The sequence below is a fragment of the Micropterus dolomieu genome, linkage group LG19 (genome assembly GCF_021292245.1).
Source record: "Micropterus dolomieu isolate WLL.071019.BEF.003 ecotype Adirondacks linkage group LG19, ASM2129224v1, whole genome shotgun sequence".
Taxonomy (NCBI): domain Eukaryota; kingdom Metazoa; phylum Chordata; class Actinopteri; order Centrarchiformes; family Centrarchidae; genus Micropterus; species Micropterus dolomieu.
This window is the reverse complement of record NC_060168.1, coordinates 23188045-23203154: the sequence shown is the minus strand read 5'-3', so window position 1 is coordinate 23203154 and position 15110 is coordinate 23188045. Positions and strand designations below refer to the sequence as shown.

The 15110-nt window shown below is 38.8% G+C and overlaps 1 protein-coding gene across 2 annotated transcripts in view; it reads left to right on the top strand.

Moving 5' to 3' along the window:
* The first annotated feature begins 1677 nt into the window (after positions 1 to 1677).
* enox2 (ecto-NOX disulfide-thiol exchanger 2) overlaps positions 1678 to 15110 on the top strand; it is a 184126-nt gene continuing 170693 nt past the window's right edge. Inside the window, exon 1 of one of the 2 annotated variants that reach the window (XM_046030201.1) lies at positions 1678 to 1825. The gene's annotated coding sequence lies outside the window, so the exon portion shown is untranslated. The remainder of the gene's footprint in view (positions 1826 to 15110) is intronic. The other variant, XM_046030200.1, reaches the window with a different exon arrangement.

Genomic DNA, 15110 nt, shown 5'->3' with positions numbered 1-15110 from the left:
CAAAGCCCAAGGTGATGTCTCCAAAATTTTGGCTGACCAACAGTCCACAATCCAAATATATTGAGTCAACTATCATGTAAGACAATGAAAAGCAGCAAATTCTCACATTTAAGAAGCTGCAACCATCAAATTCTCTAAAAGTTTTGCTTTAAAAAACAATAAAATATAATTATTATTATTTTTTCCCTTCATTTTCTACCGATTGAGTAATCAATCGACTAATTGCTTCAGCTTTACTTTGTATTCACATATAATTCCTTACAGATTTGTTTTATTTGAGGGAACAACCTCACAATGAGGGAATGAGATTCTCACGGAACAGTGTCCCACAAAATATCAAGGTTTCATGTCGAGGTTTCGGTATACCGCTGCAGCCCTACTTAAAGAGGTGGTATTATGCTAATTTTCAGGTTCAAAATCTTATTTAGGGGTTGTACCAGAACTGGTTTACATGGTTTAATTTTCAAAATACACCATATTTGTCCTCCAGCTCCTCTTTTCACCCTATGTGTTGTACGCTCCACTCTTGAGCTACAGAGTGATGCATCGTACTTGTACAAAATCTTTGTTAGGAGTTGCACATTGCGCAGTTCCCAGGTAAGGACTACTAGCCAATCAGAAGCAGAGAAGGGCGGGTCGTAAGAAACAAGATAGTGTGTCCACAACCACAAAACATCATTGTTCCACATCTTACCATAAACCACTACAAAAATCACCGTATTTCAACTCAATTTTACATAAAAAATTGGCCAAACAATTTGAACGTTTGCTCAGTAGCTTTCACATCAGGTGTAACATTAGCATTATAGTTGTAAGTTTAGCTGTGTTAGCCAACATTTACAACAACTCTGCACTTGAACAGTCTATGAAGTTACATTTCTGTTTATTTTGAATATAATTCACAACCAATAAAGCATACTTACAGGTTGTTATTTTGAATTTCCAGGCCCAAACAGAGTCGGAGTTGCGTCGTCTTTTAGGACTAAACGTTGAACTGTTGCCAGTGTTCTGACAATCTATGCTGCCTTGCCGAAAAATGCTACCATAGCGCAAATCGATAGACTCGACTCTAATTCCACTACCCGCTTGGCAAGCTTTATGACACGTTTTCATTGTGACGTCACAAGTAAAAGAAGTGAAGGGCTGGACTACAAACGAGCTGTTTTCAAGCGGTTCAGAGCAGAGTTTTGTGTGGGAGATGGGAACTCCCTTTGGGCTGGACTTTGGGCTTTTTCACTTTGCAAACCTGTTACATGCACAAAAAAGATACATAACTCAATAAAGGAGAAGGGAAAAGCCAAAAAGCATAATACCACCTCTTTAACAAAAGGCCCATTTATGTAGCAGCTATTCTGGAGCTTTTGATCATAGCATATCATCATTTCAGAGCACTTAAAGGTTGTCCATGCTTAAATTTCGGTTAGGACATCTCTGCAGAAAGATATTTAATTTGAAATTGTACTTTGACACACATTAGGCCTTTAACAAATATTGCACCTCATGCAATTTGAAAATTGCAGGAGGCCATATTGCAATTTTGATAGAATTTCAATTAATTGTTCAGCCCTAAACATCCATGTTGCTTTCTATTTTTCATGTTTTGCTGTGTTTTCCACTTTGAGCAGGAGCCATTACCTCCATTTACTACAATGAGACTTTCTGTGTTTGTGTCTTTCAGGACTCAACGCTCTGCCCTTTGATCCAGCAAGTAACAACGACCCTCTCCACTTCAGCAGTTCCAGTGGGCCACTGGTAACCGAGTGTCCTCCTCTGGAAAACACTGCTGATAATACCAAGAAGAGGAAGAGAGCCAGTCTGCCTCCAGGTATGGACAACAACTTACCCCACAAGTATTGCACCACTGCTGCAGGATTACTCTGTGGTTTCAAGTCCTCACTGCTTTGCTCTCAGCCATGTCAAATTCTAAATGCTAGTGCCCGTGACGCTCAACAGAGAATACCTGCCTTCATTCAGAAAAGCTTTGATACTGCAGCTACATTTTTTACCTTGAGATTCCTCCGCTTTCTCTATCAACATCAAATACCTGTGATGGGAATTGCATAATCCTATCATTTGATGGCAGAATGGGGGTGGGGGGTGTAGCTTAGTTCGGTCTATGTTGTTTTCGATTAGCTTGCCATGTCCTGAGGCTCTGGTTGTCTGGCCTGTTTGGAGGTCAGGCAGCTGCGGCAGGAATCTGCTCCGCTGAGATTGTGTGCCTGACTGTCTGTTTGTTACTGTGCCAACACCACCTGCCATTCAAAACTGCTACACGTCTTCAGCTTTCTCATACACACACTGACCCATCACATTTCTCTCAGTGTTTCCCTCTTTGTGTGTGCCTGCGTATGTGTGTGTGTGTGTGTGTGTGTGTGTGAGTTTTCCATAATTAAACGGTAATTTGAGTTAGTGGTGGTTTGCCTGGTAATGTGTCAAATTAAAGAAGGACTTTCTAATTAAAGAAGTACTGACTAATTAATTGTTTTCTAAGTAATCGAAAGCAGAGAGCCCTTAAGACGGAGAAGTGTCGTTCAATGTTCTCTGCTTTCTTGGCGATTGTAATTGGACTGATTAATACTCCACATTAACATTGCCTTAAACAACAATTAATCTTTTCTTCACACGGCCGAGTTCATGTCTTGATAAAGTTCTTTTAATTTACTGACCATGTCAAACTTTAATTGGATAATGCATCATGGATGATTGTCAAACAAATGACTACTGTTTGTCCAAATGTTTTAATGGTGAAAGTTGCACATTCGCACCATGTATAAATGACAGTTTTACATTTTCAGTTCAGGTAAAATAACAAGTAGTTGTAGTAATTGACAGAACACTTCACTTTCAGATTTGTTAAGAACACGCCCTCCCTTCGGGTTCATGTGTCAAAACAACAGTGTCAAAGTTCTCAGCAAGTAGTTCTCACTTGTCAGATTTCCCATTACACAGCTCTGAAAGTCTTGTATCCTGGAGTCACAATATCATTAGTGTTCTGCCCAATCACACTGTCAAGTCATGCAGGTTTTTGTTAGACGAGGCAACAAAAAAAACTTTATAGCAACCGTAGTAACAGTGAATAGTCATATTTGTGTTTGTGTGTACAGATAAAAGCCTGTCAGTAACCCTTAAGGTAAAAGCATTAGCAGTGCATGAATACAGTCTGTCCTTCAGGTTGACAGTCCATCTTGATTTTCTGTTAGTGTCTTCAACGTGGCAAGAGAGACCAAACACTCCCTTTCTCGGTCACTCTGCAAGTTATTTATCAGACTTCCTGACTCGGAGAACTTTCTTCCTGTAAGGTTAAATAATGCAGGAAGTTGAAATGACTTATTGTATAACTTAATGGTGCTTTGTAGATTCTTTATATATTTGTAAATGCTGCTGTGTTGAGATGTCACACGAAACCTTAGAAATGTTTGTCTTCATCCAGCTTGGCTCTCCAACTCCAGGACCACCAGTTTGCACTTGAATTTCTACTCAGTCTCTTCCACATCATATGTATGTCAAAGGCATAACATGAATTAACATTTCCTCTTCCTGCTGTGGCCCACATGTCTGCTGTTAGTCAGTATGTTAACATGCACACAGGTTACTGTCTTAAGGTTATGAAGGAAATCTGGTGTGTTCATAGACACTGTATTAAACTGGTAACTGCGAGGCCGTGTATACATGTAGGCAACCTTAATTTGGAAACATTACTTACTTTTTTTTTTGTTATAGTGGAACAATTCAATGCTTCCTGTTTGTTGGGAGGCTGAGAGAGCAGTGAAAGGACAGGCTCTATAGGGAGAGTTTTCTTACAGTGCAAATAATTCTGAATTCTACAAATGGTTGAATGTTAGAGTCGGATTGAAGAAGGCACAGTTATGTGTAATGATCTCTGCTTTCATCCTGCCGCCCAGCTGTCACTGCGGTACTTTTCCTGTACGAGGTCTTTGTCATCCATGTGTAAAAAGCTGATTTAAAGACCTGGTAATGATTAAAAAAAAGGGCTTTTTCTGAGAGAAATCATGTTTATTTACCCCTTTTCTTATCATTGTCTCTGGTCTTGAACAGGTCTTCCAGCTCTCTGATGGAACGCCGACTCATTAGCAGCCATGTTGATTTAGTCTTGTTAAAAGACCCTAATGGGTTTTTCTCATTACACTTGATAATCCATAATGCATGCTTGCAAGCATCCATAGCCATGTATACACTTTTCTTAATCAATTTTTTAAATAAAATGCAGCTGTGTAATGACTTCATGTTTGATGTGGCTCATGAGGAATCCAAGTCATTTCAGACTTAATGCCACCATGCTGAAAGATTAAATACTAATGATCTTTAAACCAGCACAGCAAGACCAACAACAAGCAGCCAGATACATATTTAAGAGGCCCTCACCTCCTGCAAACGTTTACAGGTTAAATTGATATTCTGTCCACAAAACAGACACTGTTCATCACAGACCACTCACTAACACTCACACTCAGTGTGACTCACTCGATATTTTCTATTTAGTTTCAGCTCCAGAGAAATTAAATTCATTGGAAATCATGCCCACTTGGTAGGAAATGTCCAGTTTGTTGTGACTCTTTTACTAATGCTTGTAAAACAAATTCATTGTTGTGCTTCTCCTTCTTGGACCCAGTACCATTGCAGCACTGTCTAGTTCAACATTTTACCATGCTTTCTTTATCAAACACGGATGTTTTTGTACAGTCTAAAGTTGTAGACGATGCACTTGGCCACCATCTTTGCTGTATATCTTTAGTTTTCTGTTTATGTGCATCCACTGTATCCAGTGTGCCTGACTTTTAACAATCCATAATAAGTGGTGCCTTGGGGCAGCAGCACACTGCAAGAATTTTCCTTATTTTGTTTATCAGTTTACAACACAGCCAGAGATGGTTGTTTCCCCTCCAGTCCTGCTGTGTTTGAGCTGCAGGTGGTGAAGAGAACAAGATTTTGAAATGTTGCAAGTTTTTTAGTGGAGCAGGAATTCCCTTCTTACAATGAATGTAAATGTCAGTTTAGTAGCACCCACAAAGCTCAGTATCATTATCCCACGTTATGTTAATGTAATACTAATAATCCTCTGTGAAGCAGTTCAAAACAAAGTTAAGTGTGACTTGAAGTGGGAAATGTAGATACAGCAGACACACTTGTTAATGTTAAAATAGAAATAAAAGCAGGAAAATCGAATTTCTTTTTACAAATGTAATTTTTTAAAAGGTTGTTGTATTTAAAGGTGCCCTATTGATTTTTCTTGTGAAAAAAGAAAAGTTATGTTTACAATCAGTGTTACTCACCAAAACGCATAGTGTATCCTTGAGGTCTTAAAATGTGTTGAATGCATTTCCTTCTTCATATTGAAAGCAGGTTTTTAAAGTGTTTAAAGTTCAGCATGGTTTACGTCGATGTTTTCTTGCTAGAGGTCTTCTTCTTGCCCTGCCTCTGTTGGTGCATTGCACCATATCTTGGCATAATACCACCACCTGTTGGTCAGTAGAATAGTGTGAAACCATTGGCAGGAGTGTGTACCTCATCATGTGCATATGCGCCAAAACAGTGACCCAATTTATAGAACATCAGCTCCATACCGCCACTACATTTCTCCAGAATCGCATACCCCACCTTTTTAAACCCGCAAGCTTGGAGGCTGGAAGCTATCAGCTCCCTGGAACAACCTTCAGTCAATCATTCACTTCGTCAATTGGCTAAGCTCACCTGCAGCCCATCACACACACACGTACAGAGGAGATTAAAGCACATGCAGAAACACAGAAAATGTTCGAACAACCCTGGGGTCGTAACAGAATGAGGCGTTCCACAGCTGTGGATAGCAAAGGTCCTGTCAACTTTGGTAATGAGGTGTGCTTTCACTCACTGCACACAGTACTGTGCCTGCAGCACTCTTTAACTAACTTGCTACACCTGTTGCAGTCTACTTTGGGTCAATAAGAGTACAAACATTTTCCCAAAACAGCCCTTCTTAAAGAACCATAACTGCCTTTGGGAAATTTGGGCCTGCACCAGTCAATAAACTTTTTCCATTTCTACAGTTGACCACATAGACTGTGTCCACTGTCTTTGCCTGTGCAGTAGCACATGTAAATTTGTTGTTTATCTGAAGGAGAACGCTTGGCCTTTTGCTGAAGTAGTTTCAAGTACCGTTGTAACAAGGTTGTCTGTTTGCGGGGGGAAAAAAATATTGAGTAATGACCAAACCTAAGGTCATGTGCATGGATTCATCAAAGCACTTCCAATGCTCGTATTAAAGAAATCTCCTCACTCATGTTTTTCTGTGCATGAAAATCAATTAATTCAATTTCATCAGAAAGGCCAGTTCACAGCCGTAGTTTTAGCAAATGAAAGAATTGGACTCTCAGCAATCCAATCTCTTGTGCATTAACCTTTTAGTGGGAGCTAAGAGTGAGGTGTTGAATAAAAAGCTATTGATTCTTCAGTAGAAAGGCTAATGTCATTAAGCAAGGGAAAATAAGAATACATGTTTAGGTAGGGAGAGGCGATTTGTCTCCACCACCTGCAACATCATGACGTGACATGTAGGTTTATGGGGATACATTATTCCATCCCAGCATTGTGCCTATCTTAGAGGTGAGACAAACATATTGAATGCATTTATTTCACATCTAATATATTTCCTACATGATGCTTAAATGTCAGCTTCCTAAAGTTGCTTTGATCTCAAGATAAAGTTAGATGTTATATATAATTGTTTGTTGTTTTCATGTTTGCAGAGTGAGAGTACAAGCAACACTTTCACATTTCACATTCTGAGGAGAAATCTGTGTGGTCAGGTACCAAGTTAGGTTCCATCATTAATTTTAAATATTATAGTATATTTTCTTAATGGCTCCTGGTCGCAAAGGTCTGCACAACCTAATACAACTTACTAAATTACTGTATGTGCAGTAGGGTTGGGCCGATAGACAATGCCATTATAAAGTCACCTAAAAGACTGAGAACTCATCTTTTTTCCGTATATATTTCCTCCCGCGATCCATTATCACGGCAGCAGGTGAGCCGCACACTTATTAATGACGTAGCCTATCAAACAACTGAAACTAACTTCTTCATTCTGTGTGTCCCTGCTGCTTTACCTGGTACGTGCATAAAATATCCACCGCGACTTGTGACGTAAGTTAATAGTCTACCTTTTTTTTTTTTTTACCGAGTGAAGTCTGCACGAGAACACATGCAAGATGACTGCTGCCTCCCGCGTGTTTCATTGTAGACATGTCCGATAGAAATTTTGCAGACATCGTCCAACCCTAATGTGCAGACTACACATGTGTGAACACGCTCGCCTTTGGAAACACCCAATGTAGCATAAGCAGAACTACATGTGCGTCTGCTCTCCACATTTCCATTCACATCTATTTTAGTATATCCAGCCATTTAGTCTTGAGCTGCCATAGCCTCAACCACAGACCCTTTCATTCGTTTGAAAGGAGCCAGTCTGTCAGTGCAGTGAGGGTGCCAACCCAATAGGCTCCAGCAAAATGACAGGGTCACCCTGCAAAAACGTTTAGTGTTGGCCAATCAAATACTCCAAAGCACACATTCCTGGTGGATTGCTTTGTAATGCTGTAATTCTATGGTTTACCTCCTGATCATCAGAGTTTCATACTTTCCAGTGTTGTAATACTTTCTGAGTATTACAATTCGCTGTGCATTGGTTTGGCATCTAATAAATGCATTAACCGGTTACTTAAACTGTACTTCTTGCATCATATTTAATTTCCTCACTGGAACTTTAAATAGCACGCTCCCACCCATGCAGCCCCCTTGTGGTTTTAATTTCAGTCTGAATCCCCCTAAAATGCATGTATCAGTACTATTTCTGGTGGGTATTTCATAAGCATCAGTCATAATGGGTTTTTTTCCACCTTAATCTTCAAATGATTATGGAAAAAAAAATAACCTTGTGGTGTTTTTATGTACTTGTTACTATGTGCACTTTTACTGGTGAGAGCTGTGAAGTAAAGCAGTCCTCGCTGACTTGATCAGTGTTTGTGTTAGAGATTCTGAAACCATGGTCTTCTATGTACAGTCCACACCCTGTCTTTTTCCTCTGGCCTCTTTATGATGAATGATTTTCAGTCTGACTGGCATTTCCTTTGTGGAGAACCAAAACCCCAGACATTTTTGCAAAATAGTTTCCAATATTACATCCATCAGTATTTTTTGTAGCCTTTTTTCTCATTTTGGGGGGGAAAGTAATGGATTTGGGCATAAAAAATGTAATGTGATGTCATTGACCCTCTACTAGCAGGCAAAGAGCTGTTGGAAGGTAAATAATGTAATGGGCTACTTAAGCTGTCAGAGATGACAGTCCATTTAGATATATGGCTGTGTCATTGTCCCAGAGAGGTGTGTGTGAGCAGTGCCCCTGATCGCTGTGTGTTGCTGCTGGGGGAGATCTACCGCTGGATGTCAAGTCTTTGTGACGTTGAGGCCACACAGTGACACAGAAGATCTAGAGTGATGCTGATGGATGGGAGACACAGAATGACAGACTGAAGTTTAAAAGTGAACTCATTAGCTCACAAACCGGGTGTCTGCAGGCATGTAGGGGAGGAGAAGGGTTAACGACTCATTCAGCCTGGAAGGACCAGCTGCATGCTTCTGCAGTACTGTACACAGTATATGTGTTTTAACTCTCGAAGAGAAAAGTGATTGAAATGCATAACAAGCTGCAAAGGGGGCCCGCCTCTCCTTATTCAAGTGGGATTCCTCTGCTTCAGTCAGAACACAACAGTCAACTTGTTTCTGCCGCTGCTCTGGGAAGGATAAAGACTACACATTGCCTGTGTGTCTGTCATGAACAATATATTCTTGCATAGGTACATTGAACATTTTTGAGTATTTACAAAAGTGCCATATACAGTAGGGCTGCATGTAATGATTATTTTCATTATCAATTGATCTGAAGATTATTTCCAAATTCATTGTTTGTGCTATAAAATGTCAGAAAATTGCTTGTTTTGTCCAACAAAAACCCAAAGGGCTACAATTATTATTGAATTTTTGTTAGATTGTTTCAGATATACAATAGATCAGATGTGTTATTAGGTAGGTAATAATACTGCTCTATTAACTTAATCATACCAGGTTTTTTGTGTTCCAGGTAAAAGTGGGGATCTCGAGCCTCTTCCTCCATTTACAATAATCACCAAATAGCGAAATTAAATATGGGTTCATCCTTTTTTCTTTTGTCACTCAGATTTTATTGGATCTTTTTGACAGAAAACAGAAGCAACAGCACAGTACATCAAAACATTGTTGCCAGGTAGCATTGTGACATTCATATATCAAACATCATATTCAGAATTAAAGAACGGGGGGTTATACAGTGCTACTTAAAGTTGTAACATGTTTGTATACAGAGTATACAGCAAAAACAAAACAAATTACTTTTCGACAGTAGGGATGACGAGGGGCAACAATCACCAGCCACATCTCTTCCCACAAATATCTTCTCCAGTTTGACCATCTTGTGATTTATGTCATTTCTCAGTGTCAGGAGCAAAGTTGGTCTTCCCATCTCACGGATCTCTTTCAAGCCAATTTCTATTGTAGGTGGATCCATCTGTAAACATTTATAAGAGAATGTTTTATTTTTGTTTTGTTTTTTACCACTACAGTCATTATTTTCAGGAGATATGTAATTTCCTCTTTCAGCTGTACATGTGTCACACAAATAAAATTTCATACGTATGTAAAAGCAATCAGTCTCCCAAGAATCCATCTCCCATGATTTCCCAAATACAACCCCAAAATAATAGTATCTTTGAGCAGCTCCAAAAATGTGGTGGTGATTAGCCTCGTCATCCCCTCATTTTCTCCAACAGTTATGGTTTACAGATGTTAGATATGTGTGACGGTTCTTCGAACAGAATGCATAGAGACAGAGGTAGAGGAAAAAAACGTTTCACACATGTTCTCTCCATTGCTGATTGGATATTTTATCATTTAATAATTTCTCCCATCTCTTCTTGATATTGGATGTGGTATCTCCCGTACCTATTGCAATTCCTAGGTATAGTTTAGAAACGACTGATTTAGAATTATATTCATTATATTCTGTGATTGCGTAATTTTTCCAAATCTCTTTTTAAAAAATTGCTAAAAACTTGAAGTTTCTAAAAAAAAAAAAAAAAGAAAAGTCATATTTGTCCAAATTGTATTTTTCTCTTAGAAAGCTTTATAATGAGTTCTTCTCCATTATGTGTTCATTCTTTTTTTTTTTTTTTTTTATCCCTTTTAAAATGTTTCAGTTCCCATCATTTTTAACTGTGCTCTCTTGCTCCCTGTCACTCCTCTGTACGCTGCTGTGGTCAGGGATTTAGTGCCACTTCACCCCATCTTGCAAAGCCTACAAACACGTGAGATCTAAATTATTCACAATGCCAGAAGGCACTCTGCTCTGCTCCGTCTGTAGACTCATGATAAATCCAATGGCTAAACATCAAGAAATCTGAAAAGATTCTAATATGAAACAGAAGTCCTTGTTTTCTGTATGTACAAAGCAATCAGGGCTGGGTTGTTATGCACAGCAACAGTGTATAGGGAAGATAATAAAATTAGCCATTAGATGAGTTTTTCTCTTCATCCTTCAGCCTTTGGGACATAGCTGCCCAAGGAAAACCAAATAAGTTGTCTACCAGGAATGTTTTTCATTAATATTCTCACATCCATTTTTCGTTTATTATCCCTGCAACTTTGATAAATTGGTTTATAATCAGGACGTGGCCTGCAGACTAGAGAAACTGGCAGTGTTGTATGTACCTGAAAAGAATTGAAGGGTTTACATCTCACTCAAGTAAATCTTACAAATGTGGTGAAGCATAAATACGTTTTCTGTAACCTCCACAGTGCTTACAAAAAGTATTCATTTATGTTTACTCGTTTAGCTGATGTTTATATCCAAAGCGACTTACAACTGCAATATACTGTATGTCAGAGGTCACATGCCTCTGGAGCTGCTAGGGGTTAAGTGTCTTGCTCAAGGACACATTGGGGGATGTGTTGCAGTGCACCATAAGCATGCATCTTAACCACTGCGCCGTTTCCACCCGCCTCTAAATTTACTATACAGAGATCTGTTTGACCAACACAAATTAGACCCTTTTAATGTCCATGTCAAAAAAGCAGCTGTTCTGATGTGAGAATTTGCTGCTTTTGCTGGTCTTACATTTATTCATTACATTTATTCATTACATTTATTCATTAGGTCACTCCTTTATCCAAAGTGTCTTACAATTGCTATATATGTCAGAGGTGGCACGCCTCTGGATCATCTAGGTGTTAAGTGTCTTGCTGTGAGTGTCTCACAGTGGATTCGAACCTGGATTTCTCACACCAAAGGCATGCTCCACCACCACCCCTTACATTATAGTAAATTGAATATTGCTGTGTTTTGATCTATTGGTCATACAAACAAAGACATTTATGAAGTCCACCTGGGATCTAGAAAATAGTGAAGAAATATCAGTCACAATATCCTGAATAAAATGTATTTTATTTCATACAGGATTTATTGAGAAAATAACAGGTGAGTCACTAATAAGGAAATAAGAATATTTAGAATCCACTTCAGATCTACTATGTCTTATTTGTCTTTAATCCAAGTATTATCACTTCCTTGAGCACTTCCTGTTTGTGTATTTTGTCTATTTTATTTTTTTGTGAATATTCAAATTGCTGACTTGCTTTTGTTGAATATGAAGGCATTTAAAAACAAATGGAGAGAAAGTCAATTCAAAGTCTTAAGTGCTCTAATTGCTTATCTTTAAAAGAGGGCTGTATGCAGCAGTTCCTCCATATCTCAACCGTCCTACTCCTCTTGTTTTATTGAAATAAAATGTGCCATTTCCTCTCTAACAGAGAAGGCTGGCCCAAGATTTAAGGGCTCAATTATAAATGTAAAGGCTGTTGAAAGGTTTTATCTACAGTGTTTTTCATAAAGCCACCGGCGATTGTCAGATTTCTACATGTCTGAGATGGCCCCAAAACACAGAGGAGTAACCGCCGTCTCGGATATCTCGAATAACCTGATGAATTATTTATATTCTAGTCTAGGTGGGCGAGATTTGTTTCTACTATAAATGAAGCAAAGTTTGGTTTCTGGTGTGTTTTGAACTCATTTAATATGATTGTGTTGGGAGCTTGTCGGGCCCACATTGCAATACTAATTGGAGATGGACATATTGATAGGATTTAACATCAGAAGGACCTAAACAAGGAGAGTACTGTTTTGGACACCTACTGTTAATTTTTATGCCTACTTTTCTTTTTCTTTGTTGTTTTCTGTGATCTTTCACATCAGTTACCTCGGTGCGAAGCTGTAGGAATCATTCTGTTTTTACCCAGTGCAATGCCCAAAGCAGCATGTTTATCACAGAGACCCTGCGGCTCTTCTCCTCTGCTATCGACACCTCTCCCTCCATACATCCCTCTCCTCCTCTGTCCTTCTGTCTTTTCTCTCAGCCTCCAGCCGGGTTAACTGATCCACACCAGATGCCTCTCACCGCCTGACACCAGTGCTCTAAAGCAATGTGCTGAACATCTCTTCTGCCTCCCCTCTGCTTCTTCATACTGCCACCTTTTTTTCCCAACACCCTCATTTCACATGGCTCTGTGAGAGGCCACTGCATGAGTAATGGTGCAGAAAAGATCAGATGACTTCTGTTTAACCCTTTTTAAACCATCCTAATTTATATGACTGCGTATGTTTGCGTCAGGTGTCTAGGTGTCAGTAGTGGTGCTGCTACTAATGATTTTTTTTTTTTATGTCTAAAGATTCTCAGTCATCCAGACCATAGTTATCTAAGATGGGTTAAAATCAAGGGAAAATGTACATGGATGTGTAAATGTACGTAGTTGTTTTGCCTCTCATCTTCATCTTCAGTCTTCATTTCTGCCTGAGTGGCAGAGAGTCCCAGCTATTTAACCTCTGTGGGGTCGTTATCAAGGTGATGGATACAGCTTGGTTTGTTAGTACACCTGGCTGTTGTCACGACAGTCGTTATGGTCATATGAGGCCAAGTCTGAATGACAACAACTCTGCAAATGATGGTTCTCACACTGGACAAGCTTAAGTCAAATGTTTTGGATTTTTTGTTTTAAAAATGACTGATTTTCAAAATCAAATTTTCTGTTAATCAACATCACATCAAATCCACATTATATTTCAAACACCTAAAGTACAATTACACTGGCACATGTGTATCGGTCTTAGTTGTCTCAGGCCAAATGCTAATCAGGCTTGGCCCTACAGTCCAGAGGGTTGTGGTAATGCATCTGAAGCTGTTTAATAACTAGCACATCTCCAGAAGAAGAATACATCTGTACTTAAGCAGTTTAGTTAAAATAATAACAGTTTAGCTACCATCAGCTAAAGACTTTCCATAAGCCAACAGAAAGATGGATTAATTGCACATTTAATGTAATTGTTTTGTTGTCTACATATACTGTTACTTGTGTCGTACCCTCTATAAGGCCTCACAACATAAAACATCCCAGAGAGGATACAGAAAGTGGGACTACATTTTGACAGACAGTACAAACTAGACTTTTTTATTATGTGAGCGCAAAGGCTCTAATCCACACGTAAGAGCTTCACTGTGGCTGACGATGTGCTCTGACTCCTTTTGAAGAAACACGTACAGCATGCAAGCGAAACTTTATTTATACGCCACATTGGTTGTCAAGGGAAATGCTGTGTGAATCAAAACTAGTAAAAAAAACAAGTGTATAGACAAACTGTAGATGTTTATCTGTGTTTGTACCAAGGAGGGATTTGTGAAAGATAGATTACTTGTTTGGGACATTGGCATGGTGGCCAGTAACCTTTTCTTTAAAGCTATGATCTTATTCTTAGTTGTGTTTTTAAGGCTATAGTCAGTCTGAGGTTTATCAGCTTCTGGCTGAAGGTCTCCCTCTTAAGTCTCCCTTCTGTTATTTATTGAAAAAAGCAATTTGTAGCAGTCAAATATGATTTTCAAAGTTTAAATACTGCTTGAAAAAGTGGTGGAACATGTTTGTAGGCTCTACAAATTGCTCTGGTTCTAAACTTTGAATATATATTAGACCTAATGATTATTTCCATCATCAGTTAATCTTTTGATCATTTTCTCAATTTTGTCAATTTTATGAAGGAACCCTAGTTGATGTCTTGAAATGTCTTTTGTCAGTCTAAATCAAAAGAGACTCCACTTAAGTATCAAATATGCTCAAGTATCATATAAATGTAAAAAAACACATTCGACAAGGTGGAACCAGTGAAGTTTTTGGCTTTTTTGCTTAAAGATTATTTACAATATAGATTCATTTTCTGTGGATTGATTAGTGTGTGTGTGTGTCTCTTTGGGTTTATTTTTATTTTCTCATTTTCCATTCCTTTTGAATCCTCTACCGGATTTCATTCATAGTCACACCTTTTCTTACTCAAAGTCATTTTCTAAAGGGCACCGATCTCACTGCCCTGTGGCGACGGGTGCCAAGGTAAACTCAAAATTGCATCATACAGGTACCTTTTGTCTGCAGCTTGAGAAGCCTGATGGATCAGAAGAAAGACTCTCTATTTCTACTAAAATTCTGCATGTCTCTCTTTCTCTGTCACTCTGAGTCTCGAAGACATGTAAGAAGGGCAAATATACGCTGTTCTGCCAATGTCTAATTAAGCCCTTCTCTAAGAAAGACTTATGCTGCTCCGGTTCTGGCTTCTGCTTTCGTCTTTCTTTCATAAGTATCTCCCTCTTTCTCCCCTAGTTCTTGTCTGAGCTAAGATGCCTCATGCGTGGGTGGAAGAGCAACATGACAGTGTTTCAACTTCATAAGGTCCTCTTTACCTAATTATACTACTTTGTATACTGTGAACTCGACCTGTTATGTACATATTGGAAACAGAACTTACATGTTCTGATGGAAAATGGATGATCTAATTATCACAGCCTACAGAGATGTGTTTGGACATAAAGTAGAATAATAGAGAAGTCAATAAGGACACAGGAGCTATGGGAAATCTGGGCTGGCATTAGTTAAAGTAAGTATGACAGTTAAAAATGACACAACCCAAATGGAGCATGTTGATGAAATAT